Source organism: Lygodium microphyllum, chromosome 19 (genome assembly GCF_053477565.2).
Source record: "Lygodium microphyllum isolate KBCC chromosome 19, Lygodium_microphyllum_v1.1.10, whole genome shotgun sequence".
NCBI lineage: Eukaryota > Viridiplantae > Streptophyta > Polypodiopsida > Schizaeales > Lygodiaceae > Lygodium > Lygodium microphyllum.
In genome coordinates this window covers 102,922,357-102,943,289 of record NC_141153.1, presented here as the reverse complement: position 1 = coordinate 102,943,289, position 20,933 = coordinate 102,922,357, and positions in this window count along the sequence as shown.

Here is a 20,933-nt window from a genome sequence, read left to right as displayed (position 1 = left end):
AGTGGGTTTTGTCCCTTTAATTTGAACCAAAATTATCCCCATTTGGAATTATGGTCTAAAATATATGGCTATTTTTGTGCATTGAGGTCATTGTGGACAAGATGTAGATTGCTTAGGACATGCCCAAAAATCCAATTGCAAAATTCCTTGATCATTTTACCCCTCTCAAAGAGGGCTTCATCCCCTTTGACTTGAATAAAAAATCTCATTGATCAAAGTTTCCTATTGGAAGTTACTCCCCTTTTACTAACAGTGGGTCTTGTGGACTACACTTAGATGGCAAGATAAAGAGGCAAAATCAAGGCCCATGAGGATGTCCAAAGGGAGATTAGGGACTCCAAAGCTTCAATGAATGATGAGCCCAACTTGGCATAAGATTTTAATGGTGAGATGCATGAAGAAATGTCAATATGGGCCCTTATAACATGTTAAATTGCACCCTTTGTCAACATGAGATCCGTCATATGGAAAGGCACAATGATACGGTTGTTAATCATCATTAGGTGCTCTCAAAAAATAGACCTTGCAATTGAACTAACAGCCCTTTCCAACTCTCAAACTTGAGAGACATTGGAATACCCCATCACCCTTGTAGCCCAGTTGGTCACCACCTTGGCGCACGACAAGGTAAACAAGTCCAAGCGTGAATCGTGACGACCTCCACCATTGGACTTGCTCCATGGCCTACACGGTATTCTTGGAACTAAGGGTATCCCTCCTCGTTCCACGTTTGAGATTGGTGAGCCCTCTGACAATCAGGATGAGCCTCTCTTGAGCTTTCCCATCATCCATGCAACCAATCCCTTATAAGACCCTCACCCTACAAACCTCACCTACTCTCCCTAGAAGACCTAATGGGCCTTATCCAACTCAACCCCATCATGGACAATATGGTATTAATGGCCAACATAGCAACAATGTGGACAACATGGGTTCAATGCACATCATGGCATGTATGAACAGCATGGTATGTATGGGCAGCATGGTATGCATGGACAACAAGGCTATCATGGGGAACAAGGCCCCAATGAGCTTTGTGTGACAAGATCATTCGCATTGATGAGTAGAAAATTCTCTTTTCTTCTCTCCATCTAAAGAAATTTGCCCACACATGGTGGCACTACATCAACCGTGAGAATCATCACTTCATTGATTGGGAAGACTTTAAGATGCATATGGTTCAAGTCTTTGTATTCCTAACAGAAAAAGTATAGTTGGCAAGAGGATGGTATCAGCTTGACCAAAGTAATCTCATAGTATGAAAGTATACTAATCATCATGAACTTGACCACATATATTGAGATCGTTAGTAATGATGCAAAATTGCACAAGTATATCTATGGGTTAGAGCCTAGCTTTTCGGTTGATGTAATGGATCACAAGCCTTCCACTTTATTCGATGCAATTGAGTTGGCTAAAAGATATGCAAGAAAGTACCATAAAAATGAGAATTTTTAGCAAGGTTATGGACAACACGGACCCCATTGAGATTAGCCCCATATGGGGATGTTTTTAGAGGCAACCCCATGCCTAGTAGTAGCCCCAAAATACCTACTTACCCCCCTTCCATGCTGAAAGAAAATAGGGTACATTTGGGACAACACTTGGCTCTAATGGTGAAAGTAGTAGCCCCAAAATACCTACTTACTCCCCTTCCATGCCTAGTAGTAGCCCCAAAATACCTACTTACCCCCCTTCCACGCTGAAAGAAAATAGGGTACATTTGGGACAACACTTGACTCTAATGGTGAAAGTAAATATGCTAAAAATAGACCTTGAACTATATTAGCTTCAAATGCTCCAAGTGGTCAAAAGTTCATTCTTCCAAATGTTGTGAAGAAGTGGAAAGAAAAAGAACTATGTTTTAAATGTGGTGACAAGTACAGGGCCAACCATGCCTCAAAATACCCTTACAAGAAAAGTTCATAGTATGTATGTGATAGAAGATTGAAACAATGATAAAGAGGAATTACATGCTAAAAATGAGGAGTATGATGAAGATTTGGACCAATAGTAGTTCTATGATCCAAAGGATGGGTTTTCCTTTGACCCAGGCAGTTGCCCATCCCATGCTCTTGATTTGACTACCCCTACTACACCCCACTCAACTATTGCCTCCCTTTTCTCCATCTCCATGGATGCTTGGACTAGCTCTAGGAGCCCATCACTCTATGCATTCAAGGGAATATTAATGAAAAACATGTATTTATCCTTGTGGTGGATAGTGGTAGTACACATAGGTTTATCAATGAATTAGCCATTGATTAGTTGCAATGCACTGCTATGGAATTATAGCACCCCTTGAAAGTTCAAGTAGCAAATGGTAAAGAAAAAATCAATACACATGTATGCTCTAAAGTTTCCCTATGCTTGGCTGAAAATTATATGACATTAGTTGATCTAATTGCATTAGACATGGGTCCCATTGATGTTGTCTTAGGATGGATTTATCTTAGCTCTACATTGAGTTTATGATTTTATCGCAAAGAAACTCAAAAGGGAGTTTGAGAAATGTTCACATATCTTTATCTTACACTTGAATACAAAAGATTCAGATCAACTCTCCAAAGTATCTCAGAACTCAGCCTTGAAGGCTTTACTTGAGAAGTATAATGATTTATTTTAGATGCCTACAACCCTTGCCCCTAAGAGACAAGTGGACCACACACTTGATTTAGAGCCCCATTCCAATCCAATAAACAAGCCACCTTATAGACTCTCCAAATGTGAATATCAAGAAGTTGCCAAGCAAGTCAAAGAGTTACTTAAGATGGGCTTTATTAAACTGAGTTCCTCCCCTTATGCATCTCTAGTCCTGCTAGTCAAGAAGAACAATGGCTCTTTTCACATGTGCATTGACTATAGGGACTTGAACATGATCACATTTAAGAACCAACATCCCATCCCACGAACTGATGACTTATTGGATGAGTTGAAAGGGACACGATTCTTCACTAAAATTGATTTGCACTCTGGCCACCACAAGATTTGCATGAGGAAATGAGATCAAAAGAGCTTTCATAATTGATTGTGGGCTTTGTCATTTTCTGGTGATGCCTTTTGGATTGACTATTTCCTTTGTTACATTTCAGAGCCTCATGAATAAAATCCTATACCCCATCTTATTCAAGTTTGTGCTCGTCTTCTTTGATAACATTCTCATTTACATCAAATCATAAGAGGAGCACTTGGCACATGTCAGAAGGGTATTTGATATCTTGAGAGAGTATAGGCTATTTGTTAAGAAAAGTAAGTGTATATTCATGCAAATATTAATGGAGTATCTGGGGCACATTGTTAGCAAAAATGACATACAGAGGAGGCTGACTCTAAAAAGGTGCAATGCATAAAGGACTAGCCCACACCATCCACCACTACTTCATTACTACGTGCTTTCCTTGGTTTTTGTTCATTTTATAGAAATTAGTTGAAGAAAATTCTTACTTCGACCCCCATCCTCGTATGTCCTGACTTATCCAAAGAGTTTATCATTTAGTGTGATGCTAGTGGTCAAGTTATTAGTGTTGTGTTGTTGCAAGAGCATGGTGTGATTGCTTTTGAGAGCCATAAGCTTGATGACAAGGAAATGCAAATGAATTTTTATGACCAAGAGATATTGGCCATCCTCCATGCTATTAAGAAATGGTACAACTACCTATATGGTAGCTGCTTTAGAGTGAAGAGTGACCATTGAGTCCTCCACTACTTTCTGACTCAATCTACTTTGACTTCTAAATAGAGGAGATGGGTGACAATCTTGCAAAATTATGACTTTGACATCTCTCATAGTAGGGGCAAAGATAACATAGTGGCTGATTCACTCTCATGGATGTGGGCATGCAAAGTGTCTTCTATTTCAGAGTTGCATAGTGATTGGATTGAGGAACTTTAGGAAGTCTATTTGTTGGATGAAGATTTCAGCCACATATTTCAAAAACTACATCATGGAGTAATGGATGAAAACTCCCAATATCATCTCAAACATAGCCTTATTTGGTCCCATGGCAAGATTGTCATCCCATGCACTTCTCCCTTCACACAAAAGATCATGAAAGAGGTATTCTTGCCCCAATACTAGTCATTTGGGTGTTTTCAAAATATACGAAAGGATTTCCAACAACGTTCACTAGAAAGGCCTATGGAGGGATGTTAAGGATTTTGTGACCAGTTGTGTTCCATGCCAACAAAACAAGGACATCATGATGAGACCGTGCTAGTCTCTTGTAGTCCCTGTCCATTCCTAAAGGGAAATGGATACATATCACTATGGATTTCATTGTTAGCCTTCCTATTACTAAGAAAGGATGGAATATTATATATGTGGTAGTCGATTGCCTCACCAATGTACTTTATCCCAACTAAGATCCAATACACTGCCTCTCAAGTAGCCACTCAATTTATGGAGCATGCATTTAAGTTTCATGGGTTACCACAAGTCATAGTACATGATTGGGATGCCAAGCTTATGATTAACTTTTGGTGGGAAACTCACACATCTATGGGCATCAAGCTTGCTCCATCTAGTACATACCATCCACAAATTGATGGCCAGACCAAAAGGGTAAATAAATGGCTTGAGACCTACCTACAACATTTTTGCCATAATGTATAACAGAGTTGAGATATGTGGCTCCACTTGATTGAATTTTCATACAACAACTCCACCCACTCTAGCATTGGGGTTTCTCCGTTTGAGGTGTTATATGGGTATAAGGTTCCCCTCCCTACATTCTTGTTCAATGATAAGATCAATCCCTAGAGTAAAGTGGAGTTGGCGCACATGCAGGCGCCCTACTTTGGCAATGCAAAGTGATTCTTTAGAAGGCATAGGACCACATGAAGCTTTACATTGATGAGAAAAGAAGACATTTGGAATTCTAGGAGGGAGAGCTAGTCCTCTTGAAAGTGCCTAAGTCTCGTTACTCCACTCTCAAGGAGGGTAGCAATAACAAGCTTGCCCACCCTTTCTATGGTCCCTACCGAATCCTCAAGAGAGTTGGTGACTTGGCTTATCGATTAGAGCTTCTCCCTACCACTAGGTTTCACAATGTGTTTCATGTCAACCAATTGAAGCCTTTCATTGGCACCTCAGTGGACTATGTGGAAGAGCTACCTCTCGTAGATAAAGAAGGCTCATTCAGTATATCCTTGAGGCAATCATTAGGTAGCGATATAAGCAATTGAGATCTTGCTCCATCAAGAAATACCTCATCAAATGGCAAGGCCTATCCCTAGAAGAAGCCTCCTAGCACCCAGCCACTATTGTGGACAAGTTTCCTCATCTCCAAGAGGTCCAATGGGCTAAAAACTAGCTTGTTATGTCCCCTTTTGACCCCACACTACTTGCAGATTGTGCATTATTTTAGAATAATTTTGTGCTTACCTCAATTACAACCATGTGGTTCCTACATGGGCTGAAAGTGCTCATCATAAGCTCCGTTTTGACATTGCATGCCCCATTTGGAATAGCCCATCAAAAGTTATGGTAGATTTACCTTAGGAAGCATGTACATAGATCTTAGGTCAACAAGCTACGACCAAATCCACACAGCATAAGAAGATATCCCAAATATAGATTTTCATACTAGTTAAGGAAGATTTGAGGGCTAGTCCTAGGATTTGGACTTAGTAATAAGCTGGGAACTTTTTATGGGTTAACGGATGGGGTATCCATGGCAGAGATAGATGCGTTTATCATAATATACATAGACGATCTCTTAGTCTATAACAAAACTTTAGAGAAGCACAAGGAACATTTGAGGCTAGTATTTGAGAAGTTGAGGCAACACAAATTATATGCAAAGCCGAAAAAATGCGAGTTTACAGTGAAAAAACTAGAATTCCTATGGTTCATCATACGAGAGAAAGTAATCAAAGTGGACCCCAGGAAAGTCAAAGCTATGAAGAAGTGGCCCATCTGAAAACAATTTGAGAAATTAGAAAAATTTTAGGGTTCACTATATAGAAGATTTGTTGAGGATTACAGTATAGTCATGGCTTCAGTATCCCAATCGACCAAAGAAGAAGGATATTTCACATGGGGGAGTGATCAACAAGCATGGACAACATGATATCTATAATCTTCATCCAATCTTCTCATTGTAATGTGGACCAGAGTAGTACTCTGCAGCATTGCCACTCCTTAGCCACTTTGTCAAGTCCCTCCAATTATCATTTGTTTCTTAGGAAAAAAACTTTCAAGGTCAGGATGGAATGTAACAAGTGGGATACATCAGCAATAGGGTTAGATACCCACTCACATTGACCGGGGTATATAAGGTGTAAGAGACCTAGTTTACGGCATCTAAACATAATCAAAAACTGATTTCTTATCTTCTCCTTGTTGGGTGTAAAGTCTCTTTAGATATAAAGTTCCCTAATCTCAATATGTATAAAATTATGGGACTATGGATACACACTTGTTTGCACCCTAAAATATAAATACAATTTATTCTTTGTGTATCGTGATGAGCTGGTACACTCATCTTGGGATTCTCTCACTCTTACACTCAATACTACTCTTGCTCCACTTCTAACTCACATTCCCATTGCGCGCTCATCCCAACAAACTGGTATCAGAGCTATGAAAAAAGTGTGCATGCTTCTTGAGGACAGTGCAAGTCAGTTCTAACATGCGTGCATGAAGGAGTCATGTCGTCACTTTTTAGCTACGTGTGTATTGGGCAACAAGCGTCCGTTTTGATCAAGTGGCAGTCAATTGTGTCTAGGGGTAGCAGGTGTCCATCATTCATGACCAAGTGAAGACATGCAAGAGTTAACTTTGACCAGTGCGACAGCATACCCGACAAATTGACGGAGACTAAGCACAACATATAATAACTGGTCGATGACTTTTTCCTTTTTCTTGGTGACTTGGCACATGTATCAAATCCCCAATTTGTGCGTGCAAGCATAGTCTACAGATTTGTGCTTAAAATTTGGGGCTTTTCCTAGATTTGATGTAGTTTATGCATAACAATGACATTGGACCCAAAAATTGCAGAAATTGTGCACATTGGTTTGAAAATTTTGGGGCTTTTCATGTATCAGTGAAATTTTGCTCAGATGAGCCAAATTTATTGAAATTGGCGCACATTTAGACCCGAGAAAATTGGGGCTTTTGCAAAATTTTGCCTATTTTATGCTCTCAAAAACATGTATTAATGCAATTGGGGTAGATTGGTTACTGAAATTTGGGGCTTTTCGTGGAATTTGTGAATTTTGGCAAAATTGATATGTGAAATGCACTTTGGGAACATTGTTGAAGCAATCTTGGTGATGTAAGCAGTGTAATTCGAGTTTATTATCTCCTACATGTGAGATTTTGGAGAAATTGTTGAGAATTTTGGTGGTTTTTTGTTTATCAAAAGTGCTTTTGGGCACATATGTATGCAAGTCACATGTTAGGTAGCTCCTATTGAGTTGACATATTTTTGAATATTCATGTTGTAGCAATGTTAGTAATCATTTGCAGATCTAGGATTGATGGAGATGTATTTTTGATGATATTATTGAAGTGGGAGTCACCTTGTAGTGATGTATGCATAGAATGTATACTGAAATTTCAGTTGTATTGATGAAAGTCATTCTTTCTACTACTCTACATGTATTTGGATCAAATCTTGCTCTTATTTCCTAAAATTTTGGGCTAAAAATAGTTGAATATTCATCCTACTATTCAATATTATAAATTACAGCATTGGTACTTGGCACTTTGCTGAACAATGGCCATTAATGCTTCTAGCAATAGCGACACTAAATCTCTTCTTGAAAGCAAGTGGTTTGATGGCATTGGCTTTGATCTATGAAAGGACATGATGCAGGGCATTTTGTTTCTCAAGGAAGTGATAACTCTCTTTTGAAAAACAATCCTATAGCTATGACATATGAGGATTGGGCCAGACTCAACAAGAAGGCCATTGCATACATTAAAATGGATGTCTGATGATGAAGTTACATACATTAAGCGTCTTGATATGGCTTATGCCATATGGAAAAAGTTAATGCATACTTATGAAAATACAACTCCGGTGAATCAAGTGCATCTCATGCCAAGCTTGTGAACATGGAGTTGGATGAGTCTTAGCCAACATCTAAGCGTTTGAGTGCTTTCACAGGGATTTTGAGCTAGTTATTGCAGGACTTTGGTTTGCACATTTCAATGATAAACTAAAGGCTATGTTTTTGTTGATGACTTTGCTTGATAGTTGTGAATCTTTGGTTGTTTCACTTAGCAACAGCCGTGATTTAACCTTTGATGGTGTTAGGGGCTCTATTCTCAATGAGGAGATCAAAAGAAGGTCCAGTGGAGAAACGAGTGGTTCAACCTATCATCTTAGAGGTAGGTTAAAGAAGAGGGGTAATGCAACAAATAAAGGAAAAAGTAGGAGTAAAAGCAAGGGAAAACAACATGATATTACTTGCGATTAGTGTGGGCGTAAAGGGCATTAAAAACCCAATTGTCAGTACTACAAGAAAGAGCAAGAAAGAAAGAAACAACAAGGAAAGAAAAAGAAGGATAACAAGAAAGATGATGACAACTCTCCCTCAAAAGAAGTTGTAAAGGCAAATGTTGCATCTAGTGTGGTCATTGAAGAGCTCTCTGACATTGGAGAGATAGTTGTTGCATCCTCATGCAATGATGTAGATATTATGGCAGTAGCAAGTGATATGCACATCACCAAAAAGGAGGTAATTGATGCTTTACTTTCAACTCATGATGGGCTGTCCCAATCATGGATAGTGGATAGCGGTGCCTCTTTTCATGTTACTCCCTCTTTGGAGTCATTATCAAAATACATTACATGTTGCCTAGGCAAGGTTTACTTGGGCAACAACTATGCATGTGAGATAGAGGGTGTAGGTACCATTCACTTGGCCCTTGAAAAAGGCCAAGAGCTGATTTTACAGGATGTTAGATATGTACTTGGCATAAAGAAAAGTCTATTGTCAGTTTGACAACTTGATGCAAGAGGATATTTTACTACCTTTGGTGGTGGATCTTGGAAGGCCAACAAGGGCTCTCTGTTGACTGTTAAGGGCAACAGAAAGGGGACTTTGTACTATTTGCATTATAGAGCATTACTTGGCAAGATCTTGGCTATGGGGTAAAGTTCATTCACAGATGAAACTTTGCTACAAAAGACTTGGCCATATTAGCCAGAAAGGCCTTCAGGTTCTCTCCTTGGGAGATTTGATGTAAAAGGCTCCGGTCTCAGCTTTTGTAATGATTGCGTATATGGAAAACATGTGAAGTCTCCTTATTACTCTGGTGTCGTTAAGAAGTCCAATGCTCTTGATTTAGTACACTCTAATGTGTGCACTATGCTTGTTAATTCACATGGGGGTGCACAGTATTTCATCACTTTTATTGATGATTTTAGTACAAAGTCATAGAGGGTGTATATGTTAAAGAGGAAAAAGGAAGTGTTGGATGCTTTTAAAGGATTTCATGCTTTTGTGAACACATAGAAAGGGCTTAAGTTAAAAGCTATAAGCACGGATAATGGGGGTGAGTATGTTTCCAAAGAGTTTAAAAAGTTTTGTGAGATGCATGGCATTAAGAGGAGTTGACAACCCCTTATAATCTTGCATCAAATGGCATGGTTGAAAGATATAATCGCACACTTTGTGAGAGAGACAAATGCATGATGCCCACAACTAACCGTCTGCAATAGTTTTGGGGAGAGGCTCTTAAAATTGTAGTTCACATATGCAATCTCTCTCCCAATCATGTATTGGAAATGACATTCCTATAATGAAGAGGTTTGATCTGGAAAATCCGCTTCATATGACCATTTGTGTGTCTTTGGTTGTGATGCCTTTGTGCATGTTCATGTAGATCATAGGACTAAACTAGACATGAAATCCTTCAATGGCATCTTCATGGGATATGGAGATGAGGGAGAGATGGGTTATAGAGTTTGTCTTCCTAAGGGTAGGAAGATAGTACACAACCGAGATGTAGTATTTAATGAGGCAAAGTTGCTGAAAAATGCTACACAGGGTGACCTTGACAAAAAGAAGGTCAAATTTCAGCATGAACAGCCAACCATTCATCAACCACCTAAATATTTTGTTCCTTTTGATGCTGAAAATGAGTAACAACCTATTGTGCTACAACTAGAAGATAATGGACATCACATGGATGCATAGGATGAAATAGGAAGGCAAGAAGAACATGTTGAAAATAGGTTACAACAGCAATAAAATGTTGAAACTCAACCCCACCAAGTGATGGTGTGCAAATACTTGAGGATGTAGGCCCATTGCCTAACAATACAGATCATTGGGTAAGAATGTCTACACATGTCAAAAGGTACCCACAGAGGTTTCAACCATCTTTGGATTGCATTTTATTGACTGATGAAGGTGAGCCTCTAACATTTAGAGAGGCACAATCATGTGAACACAAGAGAAAGTGCGAGCTTGCTATGTAGAAAGAGATGAAGTCTCTATATGCAAATAATACATGGGAGCTTGTACCTTTACCCAAGGATAGGAAAGCTATCCCTAACAAATGGGTTTACAAGGTGAAATGTATTGATGGGAAGCCCAAGCACAATGCAAGTTTGGTTGCTAAGGGCTATACACAAAAGAAAGGCATAGACTTCCAAGAGGTTTTTTCACCAGTGGTGAAGATGACTATGCTCCGTGTTTTGTTTGCTCTCATTGCATCCTTGGATTTAGAGTCGGATCAAATGGATGTGAAGACTGCTTTTCTTCATGGTTCCTGGATGAAGAGCTATACACACGAAGAATCTAGCAGAGGGTTTTGCTATTCTAGGGAAAGAGCACTTGGTTTGCAAGCTGAAATGCAGCTTGTATGGGCTCAAACAAGACCCTAGACAATGGTATAAAAAGTTTGATACATTTATGCTCAACCATGGATTTAAATGCAATTGTGCAAATCACTACTTATACACTGAAAAGGTTGATGATGGAAGTCTTATTGTGTTGGTCTTATATGTGGATGACATGCTGATTGCATGAAAGCATTAGAGTACTTTGAATACTCTTAAAAGGTAGTTGAGTTCAGCCTTCTCCAATGAAATATTTGGGGGCAGCTAAACACATTTTGGGCATGCATATTAAAAGAAATAGAGGGCAGCACTTGATGTTTTTCTCACAAGACAAGCACATTAGCAAAGTACTTGACAAATTTAATATGGATAATGCTAAGCCTCTTGGTGTGCCTTTGCCACCACATATAAAGTTTAGCAAAGATAATTGCCCAAAGGATGATGCAGCTACTTAGTGATATGAAGGGCATACCTTATGCATAAGCTTGTGGTTCTTTGATGTATGCCATGGTTGGAGCTCGCCGCTATGCCATTACTCATGTCATAGGAGTTGTTAGTAGATTGATGTCTAACCTGGCAAGCCACATTGGGAAATAGTGAAAAGTATCTTTAAATACTTAAAAGGTACACATGAGAAGTGTATATGCTATGGAAAAGGTACACTAGAATTGCAGGGATTCTGTGATTTGGACATGGCAGGAGATCTTGATACTAGGAAATCTACCAAATGGATATGTTTACTTTGCCTGGTGGAGCTATCTCTTAGTGTTCAAGGTTGTAGAAAATTGTGGCACTGAGTATTATAGAGGAGGCCGAATATATTTTAGCCACAAAATCTTCTAAGGAAGCTATTTGGCTTGGCTATTTATCAAGGATTTTTGTCTCTCTTCAAGTACTCCGATGCTTGGTTGTGATAGCCAGAGTGTTGTATGCCTGGCTAAGAATGCCATGTTTCATGCATACCAAACACGTAGATGTTCAATACCACTTCATACGATAGGTCTTGGATGATGGTCTTATCACACTAACTAAGGTCAAAACCCAAGATAACCCTGTAGATATTTTAGAGAATCCCTATGGGTGAGAGACCAATTGAAAGAGCCATGTCCACGGTATTCATTAACGGAATACGAAGTGAAGAGCTCTACAAAGCCTTGGCCAGCAACTCGAGCCTTCATCAGTGAGATGCACTAGCAAGGGTCTTTGAAGAAGCTATTAGAGTGGATGACAACTCAAGGAAAGAAGCTCTATGAGCTCTAATCGAGAAGATTCTAGTGCTAGGAATTCCAGGAGAGCTTTAACACCAACCAAGAGATCAGGCTCGAGTACTTAGGATAAAGGAAAAGGCACTGATTCAGGGCAAGAGCTAGCAGAGATGAAGATGGACATAGCCAAATTGTAGGAGATGATGAGATGACCAACATGCCCACACATCCAATGTGTGTATTGTGGCAGAAACCACATGCCAGGACCCTAGGTCACGACCTTGCACTAATTGTGGTAGATTCAGTCGTGATGCCTTATACACAGTTTTTCATGCTGCCTAGCATGTAAATAGAGATAAGGGTGACCTAAGATGTGATGAGTTTGGAATCACTCATCTCTTTGTCAATTGCCCTAGACGGAAGCCATCCTCTAGTTCGGAAAATGAGCCATCGGTTCCATTGGGGTTGTTTGGTGTCGAGATGCTCGATGGGGAGGCCACGCCTATCCCACTGCATGTCATGACCCGCGCACAGACAAAGCATATTGGCATATCATTGCCAGGGCCTAGCAACCTTGATGCAACCTCATTTGGAAAGAAGAGTCAAAGACGGAGGAAGAAGAGACCAGATGTTAAGGTCATGCTCAAAACCAAAAGTGCCATGACACTGCTTGCTGGATAGAAGGTCATTGACATAGAGGTAGAAATGTCAGCTCCAGAGATGGCTGAAAAGATAAGTGCTAAGGTTGGGGAGTACCCCAACTGATGTGCCAACTCGAAGCCTTCGAGAAGGTGAAGGACTGGGTGAAGGAAGCCCAAGAGCACCTAAAAGATGTCGAGCCCATACTAAAGACAAGATCGATGATCTCTCAAGCATGAGCATGCCAGTCTCACCCCCATGACCAAAATTGAGGGATGCGATAGCACCACAAGAAGTGATGCTTAGAAAAAGTCTAAATGTTACATGGGCTAGCAAACCAGTCAAGGCCATTGGCCAAGAACCGTAGAGCTAAGAGAGAGGCAAGCGGGTAGCAACCTCCTTAATACATTGGTGACCACCCCTGTGACTCTAAGCTTAGGCAACCTGCTTAGGCAGCATCCAACGCTTTGGCAAGAGTTGAAAAACTGGGTCGAAGGATTAAATGTGCAAGCTACCACAGACTCGCATGGGCACGATGCAGAAACGAAAATATTGAGCCTAATGCTGCACTCAGTGCGAGTCCTTGCACGTCAATGCCTTTTGGGAATGCATAGAGATGTATGTAGTCTTGCTAGTCTTAGCTCTTGGAGATGTCACAAGAAAGGGAATCATAGACACGAGGGCCGGAGCGAGTGTGCTAAGCCATGCAATAGTCCAAACCTAGGGTAACCCACCAGCCGAGACTGCTAGGTTCAACATCACACAGGCTAATGGAATGAAGGTGAAACCATTCAGCGTGTTAAAAAATTGGCCAATGAAGATTGCACGAATCCAATTCTCTATTGACTTTATATTCATGAAGGGAGTGGATTATGACATCATGCTAGGACGACCCTGGATGCGCAACGCGAGAGTCATAGAAGACTAGGGAAACAGTCTCATCTTCCTAGTCAATCAAATGGAGGCTGTCAGGGTAGAGATGGATACCTGGAAGACTACGTTGGTTGACCTAGATGCCATCTCCACCATGTTGAAAGGTGACAGCCAGATTAGGAAATCCTGTGGGGCCTTAACCAAGCATATCTCGTGCCCTGAGGACAAGCAAGACTGGATGCATGTTCTTGCTACCATCAACCTACCATTATTAGACAATGAGGAGTACGGACAAGCCATCAAAACGATTGAAAAGCCCAAGGATGCACCCTCAGTACCAGTCTGCATGATGATTGGAAGCCTACATGGAAGACACAATCCTGTTATATTCCAAGTCCCAAACAATAGACGAGAGCTACTAGAGATCCTAGGATATCAGACAGACAAGTTGGCTGGCAATCCAGCAACAACTAATCTCAAGCCGCTCCATGATCTCTTAGATGAGCCTGAATGGCGGTGGTCCAAGGTGCACAATTTAAACTTGATGTACAATTGGGCCCTAATCCTCGACCAACAAGAAGGGACGTATCAAAACTTGCGAAATGATGAGCAGTTGAACACAGATAGCTCTAACCGACAAATATGAAGATTGCTATTCCTTCAGTGATGAGAGTCAAAGGGAAGTAGACATTGTAGAATAAGACATTGGTGGGTGTGATATCAAACAAATACGAGTTGACTCTAGACCACACAAGTAGAACGCCTTTAGGGTAGAGAAAGGAGCCATGCGCATGGATTGCGATTGAACATGGTTGGAGCACATGGGCGCAATTGACTACCAACAGAAAGGCCTAGCTCAACCAAGTGACATGCCACTATTAAGAACAAACTCACCTTCCGCGGTATGACTACTAGGAGAGACTCCCTCTTCTAGCATAGACGGAGAGTTTGATTTTGTAACGTGCCTGCCTATCGGCTGCTGTCCAAGTACTTTTAGCGATCCATTGAGAAACGAATCTAAGCATCACCATTCAAATTTCTTTTGTGATATTGAGTCATACATTCCTTTCACAGATATTGAGTCTAGATTTACAAGCACAAACAACAATGAAGGAAAGTGCTTAGGACATCTGTTAAGGTGGAGTCCTCATCTTTGAACGCTAGCATCGCCCTTCTTGGGTCTTTCCTGCCTTGGCATCATTTTCCATTATCTTTTGAGGGATAGAGAATACCCTCTTTCCGACCTCTCTCCTATGTAATAGGGGTGAGCAATTTGTTAAAATATGCGGGATCTAGAGCATGGCAGATGTGGAAGCTATGGAGGTTGAAAGAGAAAGAAGAAACTCATGAAGACATTGACCTTGACAAAGACAAGTTGTCACACAAGTGAATTAGGTTCCAAGATTCAGACTTGGACTCATAAACACAATCTTGTGTATTGGCAGTGACAAGACACTTTACTAGAAAGGAAAGAGTACTATCATTGCATTTGAAAAAGAGTGCAAGTACAATGCTTTATAGGAATTGAGTGATGGTACTTTCTCCTATTGTGCATATGGGATTCTAGTCATGAGCCCTCACTGCTCCTTACAAAGGGATTGAAATAGGTGTGATTGCAAATATCTCAACACCCCTCCTCGATCACAACCAAAAGTACAAAGCATATAGAGGCTTTAGTGAAAGCAACACTTGCAAAGTGTGGACACACCATAAACATGGTAAAACACCAGAAGCTATCGCAAAAAGGCTAAGTGTGGGTACCACAAACATGATGGACATCTAGAGGCTGTAGCAAGGGCCTCACAAAGTGTACATAGGTTGTAGTATAAGGCTAATTGAGGAGTTTACAAGTTTATGTCTGAAGCACTAGAGCTAGGAAATACAAGGCTAAAAAAGTCTATTTGAATAGAAGGACTGATGAGGTTTGTCCTTCTCATGGTGGTCTTCTTATTCTTCTTCTTCCTTTGCTCCATTTTCTTCTTCTTCTTTGACTACCACTAGATAGGCCTTTTGGGACCTCTTTTTGGCATGGCAGAACTTCTCAGTGTGTCTAGTCCTTTTGCAGAAGTCATAGAAGAGCTGATCCTTCTTGCCTTTGTACCTATTGCCAATATATAATGCATGTTCATCTCTAGAGGTGCTTGGTTCGTCCTTAGTTTTTACCTTATTTTCCTCCTCTAACAATGATGCTTGGATATCAAAAAGTTCATGGTTTGGCACGTTGATTAAAGTTGTTGATACATTATTATATTCAGGAGGCAAACTCTTAAGTAGAACACCGATGCAAACATCTTCTTCTATTTTAATGTTGATTCCTGCAAGTTGGGTTAGAAGTCCTTCCATGTAATTGAGATGTGTGGCAAGTGATGTGCTAGACTTCATTTCAAGCCTGAAAAAATCAATCAAGAGACCATACTTTGATGATTTAGAGTGTGCACCAAACAAGGTATCAAGTCTCTTCCATGTATCCTGTGAAGTCTCACAGTTTTCCACATGGTGGATATAGCTGTTGCCTAGCTCTAATTTGATAATGGCATGAGACTTATCATCGTTCTTTTGCCAAGTGATAGCAAGGTCCGCATCATGAGGCTTATTTTCTTTTCCAGTGGTAATGGCCTAGAGGTCCTTCTTCATCAGGATGAGTTTGATGCAGGTCTGCCAAGTATGAAACCCGACTCCTTTGAAACGAGCAGTTGGAGAGTCTTTGCCCATGTTAGACTTGCGGTAGCAAATCGGCTTCAAAATTATCAGATTTAAGCAACAGAAGAGTTGGTTGAGATGTGTCAAAAGACACAAGTGTTTAAAGCATGGAAAGGAGTGTCAATAGACACTATGTTTCTTTCTTGAGTCTTCCAAATTTGCAAAATCCTTCAAGTTCTTTCAGATCCAAATCTTCCCCTTCTTGATTTGATGTTGGGACTTTCAGATCTGAGTGATGGTGGGTTGTTCTAGGTGGTAGGAGAGAGAAAATGATGAGATTTTTGAGCTTGGTGAAGTTTGGCTATGGAGTCACAGTTAGGGTTTCTGGGGGCAGCCTGGTTTTTCTAACATTGCAAGAGCCATACTTAATCATTTTGAAAAATTTTTATATGAGAATGAAGCTTAATTCAAGGGCTATCAATGCCCTATGGTAATGAATGGGATTGCACCCTGTAGAGCACACAGCAGCAGCGCGACCTAATCAGGCGGCATAGATTTTGATAGCGACCTATAAAAGCAAAAATGCTGGTCTTATTGTGCATCAATCTCGATAATTTTTGTGATAGGATGGAGCGCCTTGACCTGGGAAAGATCTCCTTAGAAGGAAGCTCTCAAAGATGTGCCTTGGTTGAAGAGATCTCAGCCCTCCAAGTCAGGTAGGTCCTGCAGGCTATGGCAGACACACAGAGCAACAACTGTGAAGAATCACAATGTTGAAGCTATACTTGCCCAATGTCAGTGATTGAGATGCTAGGGAGAAGCTCTGGAAGCAGAAAGACACTTCTCCAAAATGAATTTTGAGGGATTTGATTTGTGGAGAGAGATATGAAAGCTTCAATTTGATAGGGTGCTGTTGGCTATGGCAGCCATGAAGGCAAGCTTGAAGGTGGAGATGGAAAGTGAGTTCATAGGCTGAGACTGAGCTAAGTAGAGATGGACCAAAGGTGAAGAGAAAATAAAATGAGCTAAGCCATGCTCACCTATGCTCTAATACCATGCTAAAATACATGGGATCTAGAGCATGGTAGGTGCGGAAGCTATGGAGGTTAAAAGAGGAAGAAGAAACTCATGAAGACATTGACCCTGACAAAGACAAATTGTCACAAAAGTGAATTAGGTTCCAAGATTGAGACTTGGACTCATAAGCACAATCTTGTATATTGACAGTGACAAGACACTTTACTGGAAAGAAAAGAGTACTATCATTGCATTTGAAAAACAGTGCAAGTATAATGCTTTATAGGAATTGAGTGATGGTACTTTCTCCTACTGTGCATATGGGATTCTAGTCCTGAGCCCTCACTGCTCCTCACAAAGGGAATGAAGTAGGTGTGATTGCAAATATCTCAACACAATTTTGCTATAGTTTCAGATGACAGCTTCCCTAAGTTACTAACCTTTGCTTCTCAACTTAAGATCCCGAACTCTACTTTTTGCTCAAAAACCAAGAGAGTAGACTTGCACGACATGAAGCAAGAAGACCAATTGGGTACAATCTCCTCCCATGCCTTGTGTGAGCGTTCCACAAAGCATGTATTTAATATGTTATTCATCTCCAAGCTCAATAATAGCCCAAATTTACGATTAGCATGCTTTAGCTTTTGTGTTTGCTTTTGTCCAAATAAAGAATAAAGTAGTTGGGCGCCCTAAGAGTCGGGCTATGCCCAAATACAGTGACCAATAATGAATATTTAAATCGTGCACCCATACGCATATAAAATAATAAATATATGTCAAGCACTTTAATAAATAAGCATGTCAAAAGAAATATTGGTGCCATGCCTAAGATGTGTGCCCACATCAAAAAGATAATTTCTTCTAAATAACTTGAATACACGCTATTGCCCAGTGCTTTCCAGCGCCACCGCCGGCTACTCTACACATCAACTCAAGCATTCACAATTGTTAGAAAATAATAAAATTAAACTTACAAAAGTGAATACCTGCAGTCTTTAGCTACAAAATAAATAAATAGGTTGGAACTATGTCCTAACCTTAATTTAATACGAGTGTGCACTCTAAATTCATAAACATCCATTAATTTAAATATGTATTTTGCAGAATCACCCGTTATGGAATCACCCACTTGCACATTAAATTAATGAGACGCCCAAAAGGGACAGGTGTCCCCATTGACTTTTTGCACAAGGAATCCACCTTGTGTATGACCCCCAACAAATAGATATAATTTTACAGAATCCACCGCAAAACCTCACGGAATCCACCGTGGAATATGCCTCATGGCATCATACCCCCGGGGTGGGATAGCAATTGTCCTCAATTGCTATTAGCTCAATGTGGAGCGAGCAGTGAGGGGTAAACACTTAGGTCATGAGTGTGCATCCATTGGGCCTCTTCAACAGGATGATTTTTAAATTTCACCAAATATCTAGAATATCTATGGCCAGTTCTAGTGGTCATAAAGTTGGTATCTAAAATAGTTTTTGGTTCAAGGATTTCAGTTTGTTCTTCTAACAAATGAGGATTTTCATAAATAGTGTGGACAAGTAATTGGCCTTTGAAAGGTTGTAACAAACTGATATGAAAAGTGTTGTGGATTTTCCAATGTTTGGGTAGTTCTAATTTAAAGGCATTGTCATTGATTTTGTGAATGATTTTGAAAGGTCCATAAAATCTAGGAGCTAACTTTACAACACGGTGTTTCTCAACACTTTGTAGTCTTTGCTTTTCAATTCGTAACCAAACATAATCATCAACTGTGAAATTCATAGCTGTCCTTTTCTTGTTTGCTTGTTTAGTATATGATTGTTGGGCTTTTGCAATCATATCTTTAACTTCATCGAAAATAGTAGCATGCATGTGGGCAATATCATCAGTAGCTTTAACTTTGTTTGACAATGAAGTAAGAGGTGTAGGTAATATATATCCATAAATGATTTCAAAAGGTGCTTTTCTTGTAGCTTATGTGGTGTGTTATTGTATGCAAATTGAAGTAAATGCAAGTGTGTATCCCAGGTGTGTGGTTTTGAAATTGTGTATGCACGTAAAAGATCCAAGATTGTGCTGTTTATAGCTTCTGTTTGTCCATTTGTTTCAGGATGAAATGCAGATGAAAAATCAATTTTTATGCCTAAGTTAGCAAACAAAGTAGTCCAAAAATTATTGCAGAATCTAGAATCATGATAAAGAATAATAACTTTTGGTAAGCCATGGTTAGTGAAAATAGTTTTCAGAAACAATTGAGCAGCTTGAAATGCAGTTAATGTTTTCTTGCATGGAATGAAATATGCCTGTTTGCTTAATCGATCTACAATAGTCCATATCATATCGTGATTAGCTTGAGTGTTAGGCAAACCAGTAATAAAATCCATTGAAATATGCTTTCATGGTCTTTTAGGGATTGGTAAAGGCATTAACAAACCATACTGCTTACCATGGTGTCGCTTAACTCTTTGACAGATTAAACACTCAGATACAAAGTTAGAAATATTAGATTTAATCTGTGGCCAATAAAAATATTCAATCAAAGTATGTAAAGTGGAAATAATACTTTCTATCAGCTGGTAACCTGGTCATAGATATAGCAATTTTGTTCTACTTGCCGGCATCCGATGTATAGGATCGAATTTACACAAGCCTCATGGAAGATGAATAACTTGATGACCTTCATGTCCTCCAACCATTTTAGCCTCTTCAAGTTGTTTTGAAGATAGGTGAGTCGGTTGGCATCTATATAGCATTATCCCGTGCTCCAAGTCCAACGTCTTTCCACATACAGTGGTGAATGATTGTAGAGTCAATCCAAGAACCCCATCATGTCCGATCGTCGGTGATAACTTGAAGAATTCATAGTTGTCTTGAACATGATGTGAAATATGAGGAACCTGCTCCATGTCTCGTAAGTCTAGAAGCGGAAACAATCCACAAATGAGTAATAAAAAAAATATTTTCCTAGTGAAAACATCACTTCCTCCCTTCTCAATTTATTCCTATCTTGGTTGTTTTATTAGTTGGTTGCTCTGATACCAACTGTAACATGCCCGCCTATAGGCTGTCCAAGCACGTTTTAGCGTTCCATCGAGAAATGAATCTAAGCATTGCCACTCGGCACTCCCATGGAATGTTCTGGGGTTTGTCACCTAGGGTTTCACAAGTCCATCTCTCAATGGAACGTTCGCGGTCGAACCCACTAGGATCGACCTGAAATTTGGGTTTCTAGTTATCGAGATCTCCTAACAGCATTATAGCATATCAGATCCTGGACATCCTACTTTATGTAGAGATACCCAACCTGAAGCAGATCCATGCCGCATTTGGTTCATAGAGAATGAAAAACGAGAGGGATGCACCGCTCAACCTCTCTGCCCGTAGGGCATAGTCCCATTCTGGTCCCCTAAAATGGCATGGATCATGTTCTAACCTAATATTACCTAAAGGTCGAACAACTATAGAACTTTGTGAGAAGCCTTCCAGCTCTCTGGGACACCCTTTTGTAGAACGGCTCGTCACGGGTTCTACCCACCTGCTTCCCTCAATGGCATTCTTTAGTTATCTAATTAGGTCCTATCACATTTATGAGTGACATTTAAAATCAAATTCCTTAATTAAGCCTTTTAGGGAACCGGGTTCGTTTGCATAACTTATAGCACTGACACAAAAACAGTTCAAACAAGTTCTTTGGAAGTAAAATTTATATTATCATCTTAACTGAAATACAAATCTTGCCCAAAAAAGACGAATTTCGCAATCCATG